Raw genomic sequence first — 5,492 nt, 5'->3', positions numbered from 1 at the left:
ACACGGCCCCCTCTGGAATCCTTGTACTGCTGGAACCATTCTGCAGCTTGATCTTTGAGTTGGAACGAAGCGAACTTGACGAAGTCCTCAGGCCTGACGTTTCTACACTCGAAATTCTTGCACAGATCCACGAGCTAATCGTCAGCATCAGTTGCCTCAACACAATTGCTGAAAGTCTTTGGCCCATTAGCAAGGAACTAGTTGAGTGTAGCAAAGTGATTCTGATTGTTGCCTTGGTTGCCTTGGTTTGCTTGATTGCGCTCTTGAAGAATTTGCATGATCAACTGTGTGTTTGCATTGGTTGCGGCCATCACAGCTTACCATGCCTCCAGAGGAGGAGGAGGTGGTGGCGGATCTTGATTCTGATTCTGATTCTGATTGGTGCTCTTAGCGGGAGCCATCCTGAAGAGGGTGACAACCGTTAGCACATTGACTGATAAAATGAAGCTGAATCAAATGGGTTGAAATTGCAACATATAGTCTTCACATCCGAACATAAGAACGAATGCATTCCACTTGAAATGGTCACATATCCATAAATTGAGAAGCCACTTGGAATTTAGGTAGAGGAATAAATCAACAAGGTACGAATCAAGAACGAATACTCTGTATGAAATCCCAATCTCAAACCAAATATCCGTGGAAGAAGAACTAGAGCTACAAGAATTCCCATCTATGAAACTCTCGAACCTTTCCGGTTATGCAATCAGGTGTTGGGATACAGGGGAAGCATAATATCTCACCCAAATCTAGCAATCCTACATCCAGCTGTATCCATCCTTCAACACATAACCGAGAAAAACTTCGGAAACCATCTACCTCAACCTTCAAAAAGCATCCGTTATACAAGTTATGGCGATACTCCCGAACTCCCGCCCCAGTACTAGGTGGCGTCGAGGTTATCTCACCAACGAACTGCATAAAAGAGATTTTCGATGTCGGCGTACTAAACTCAGGTATTCCAGAACTGCAACGATAAAATTGTGACGACAACACCTCGGAGCTCAACTCCCCGGGACACTGCCACAACCCCTAAAGACAGGAGGCACCAAGAACAATGTTCTCGTCACAAAACCATCAGAACGATTCCAAGATACCCGCGTGATCCTAAAAATTTTTAGTGAAATTTGAGAAGAGAAGAGTCAAAACTCTACGTCAGGATGCCTTACCAGAGCGATGAGGAGACTGGGGAGTAAAAAGAATTCCTAAACTCTCCGATATATAATTCCTAAATGACTCAAAACATTTTTTCTAGACTCAACTCGGCTGCTAAAAACGATCAAGCAATGGGGCTCCTAAGGTCGGGGAAGGCTCTGATTACCAACTTGTAACGCCCTCGATGCGGCTATAGCTCCCACATGTCGAGGCACGACTTAGAGGCATAACCGCATTGAAAGCAATGTCGCAAGTGAGGCAATCTTCACAACATCCCATGTAATATAGATAATAAAAGGGGAGATACATAGTTGGCTTACACTCGCCACGTCAATCAAAGTACATAAATAGCATTACATCAATCAAACACTCATGGCCCGACTACGACGCGAAAATAAAAGATAACCCAACATGCGACACGGTCCCGATCACCCCAACTGAGCACCACTACTAATCATCAGGGAAAGACACGTAGTATCGGCACGAGTCCGCGTCGAACTCCCACTTGAGCTCAAGCGTGTCATCTAGAACGGAATCATCAGGCCCTGCATCTGGTTTGGAAGTAATCTGTGAGCCACAGGGACTCAGCAATCTCGCACCCTCGCGATCAAGACTATTCAAGCTTATAGGTAGGGCAAGGTAAAATATGTGGAGCTGCATCAAGCGGCTAGCATATATGGTGGCTAACCTGTTCGCAAAAGAGAGCGAGAAGAGGAGGCAAAGCGCGAATGAGTATCTAGAGGGCATCCTGCGGCAAGCATTACTCCAACACCATGTTCGCTTCCCGGACTCCGCCGAGAAGAGACCATCACGGTAACTCACATTGTGGATTCATTTTAATTAAGTTAAGGTTCAAGTTATCTACAACCGGACATTATCAAATGCCCATCTGCCCATAACCGCGGGCACGGCTTTCGAAAGTTCAAATCCCTACAGGGGAGTCCCAACTTAGCCCATGACAAGCTCTCACGGTCAACGAAGGAATAGACCTTCTCCCGAGACATTCCGATCAGACTCGGTATCCCGGTTCTACAAGACACTTCGACAAGTTAAAACAAATCCAGCAACACTGCCCGAATGTGCCGACAAATCCCGATAGGAGCTGCACATATCTCGTTCTCAAGGCACACTTAGATTGTCTTAGGTATGGGTAGGCCAGCCCAGAGTTGCCCCTAGTGGCCACCGGCAGCTGACAGGTGGACCAACACTCAGAGGAGCACTGACCCGGGGGGGTTTAAATAAGATGACCCTCGGGCTCCGGAAACCCAAGGGAAAAAGAGGCTAGGTGGCAAATGGTAAAACCAAGGTTGGGCATTGCTGGAAATGCTTTAATCAAGGCGAACTATCAAGGGGTTCCCATAATCACCCAACCACGTAAGGAACGCAAAAATCCAGGAACATAACACCGATATGACGGAAACTAGGACGGCAAGAGTGGAACAAAACACTAGGAGAGAGGCCGAGCCTTCCACCCTTTACCAAGTATATAGATGCATTAAGATAACATGGCAATATAATGATATCCCAACAAGTAAATAAGGTTCCAACAAGGAACGCTCTCCAATCTTCACCTGCAACTAGCAACGCTATAAGAGGGGCTGAGCAAAGCGGTAAAAAAGCCAATCAACGGTTTGCTAGGACATGGTGGGTTAGAGGTTTGACGTGGCAATTTGGGAGGCATGATAAGCAAGTGGTAGGCATCGTAGCATGGGCATAGCAAAAGAGCGAGCATCTAGCAAAGCAAAGATAGTAGTGATTTCGAGGGTATGATCATCTTGCCTGCAAAGTTGTCAGAGTTGACTGGATCCTCGAAAGCAAACTCAACGGGCTCCTCGTTAGCGAACTCGTCTCCCGGCTCTACCCAATCAAGACAAACAAGCAACAAGGACACAATCAACCACGTGCAAGGCTCAAACAATATGATGCAAAGATGGTATGCTATGCGGGATGCAATATGTGATGCATATGCAAGATTTGACAAGAAATGCATGAACCTGGCCTCATCTTGGAAATCCAAGTGTGCCACTCAAAAGGTAAGGTGAAATCACTTGAAAACAATATAAAGAACGCCGGAAACGGAGTTACGGTTTGGAAATGGCAAGCAATTCAAATATGACCACGTTCTGCGATTTACAGCAAGTAGCCAACTAGATGCAACAAGATGAACATGCCACATCACTCAAACATGGCATAAAAATAAATGGAAGGGATCCATTCATGAAGCTGAACAAAATACTAGCACTGAGCTACGGCCAATTCATCCATTAACAGGTTCAAACAAGCATGGCAAAAATGCATTTGGTAAACAGATTTCAGACTTAGTGAAATTAACACTTGTCTGGAATTTCAGACCAGGTAGCCCATTTGGAGCATGAAAACTATATGCTACAGGACCTGAACATGGCAAAGTAAAGCATGGCATGGAGATACTCAAGGATCTTAACAAAAGTCCCTTAGTGACCTTGAGCCAAAAGGGATCAGAAAATACATTTGCAAGCATGTGAACATGGCAAAAACATAATCAGATCACAGACTTAGTGAAAACAGGAGCATGCTGAAACAGATATCAGGTAGGCATGTTTACGAGCTCGATGCACTCACTACAGAGCAAGTCATGACAATCTAAGCATACACCCATCAAGAATACACAAAATACAAGCTAGACATGGCAAGAACAACAACATAGTATGCATGGATCAATTACAACATCCTCGGCAAAATTGCTAACAAGTAGACAATCTTCCTAGATTCACGAAATGACAAAAGTAGAGCTCGATTGACTCAAGCTAGGGTGCTCCATAATTGCAAACAAAGACATGGCTGGATAGAGCACTACAAGATTAGCAAAACATACTTACTGATCATCCTCAAAAGAGGCACGGATCACTAGGAAACAACATGAACATATGGCATATTGAGATAAATAGCTGAAGGACTTAGTGGAAATGCTAAGTCCCTGAAATCAGCATTAACGAATGCACCACTTTGCAAGCTTCTGCTAGTCACCACACACATCACAAAAATACATGGGTTGCACCTTTGGAAAGATGGCAAAACATATAACAAAACTCATGTAGAGCTCAGGGGCATATCATGCACACAATAATCATGGCAAAAATGACAAATATCTAATTGCAGCAACTGATCTGACAATTATCTCAAATAGCATTCTTCTAACAGCATTTCGGGCATCAAGGTGAACTCAAATGAAAACGATGCAATGCGATGAAATGATGTACTCTCTGAGATGAACATTTTGATATGCTATATGCCCAAAACGAAGCTACGGATGAGGAGATATAGCCGGTCAAAGTATGCCAAAGTAAATAGGGTTAGGGACGAGAAAGTCAACCCGATTTCAAAACTGGATCTAGATCTAGGGTTCCCGTAGTATCACGCAAACCGAGGTTGACCGGTGCCTCGCCGGAGGAGAGAGATGGCCGGAGCAGGAGGGGGATCTCGTCGGGGAAGGGAGCTCCAGTGGCCGCCGTACGGATCCGGCGTCGGAGACGGAGGGGAACCGGGCGGCACGGGCGGTGATGGCCGCGGTCGGTGCGGTCGCCGAGGCCTGCGGCAGTTGGGCGGTGATGGCCGCGGTGGTCAGATCGGGCCGCGATCGGCGCAGCTTGCCGGCGGGCGGCGGAGCGACGAACCAGGTAGCGGGGCGGAGGAAGAGGACGAAGGCGGGTGGCGGCGCACCGGTTCGGGCCGCGGGGGCTCCGCCTGGGCTCGGCGGGCGGCGGAGGGAGGCGGCCGGGCGAATGGGGAGGTGCCACGTGGCGGCGGCGGGTGCAGCGGACACGTGTGGTGCCGGCGGACGTTGTCCGGCGCACGGAGGAAGAAGAGGGCTAGGGTTTCGGGGGAGAGATCCGAATTTCGGGAGGGGGTATTTATATAGAGGTAGAGGGTGCTAGAAGTGTCCAAATGAGGTGCGGTTTTCGGCCACACAATCATGATCGAAAGCTCTAGATGATGGAGAGGGTTTTGGTGGGTTTTGGGCCAACATGGAGGGGTGTTGGGCTGCAACACACACGAGGCCTTTTCGATACCTCGGTTAACCGTTGGAGCATCAAACGAAGTTCAAATGGTACGAAACTTGACAGGCGGTCTACCGGTAGTAAACCAAGGCCGCTTGGCAAGTCTTGGTACAATCCGGAAATGTTTAATCCCCACACACGAAAGAAAGGTAGAAATGACCACCGGAGGAGAACGGAGCGCCAGAATGCAAAACGGACAACGGGGAAAATGCTCGAATGCATGAGACGAACACGTATGCAAATGCAATGCACATGATGATATGGTATGAGATGCATGGAAACGATAACAACACACGGAGA

The sequence above is a fragment of the Triticum aestivum genome, chromosome 6A (genome assembly GCF_018294505.1).
Source record: "Triticum aestivum cultivar Chinese Spring chromosome 6A, IWGSC CS RefSeq v2.1, whole genome shotgun sequence".
In the NCBI taxonomy this organism is placed as follows: Eukaryota; Viridiplantae; Streptophyta; class Magnoliopsida; order Poales; family Poaceae; genus Triticum; species Triticum aestivum.
The sequence above is the reverse complement of the archived record's forward strand: the minus strand, read 5'-3'. Positions refer to the sequence as shown.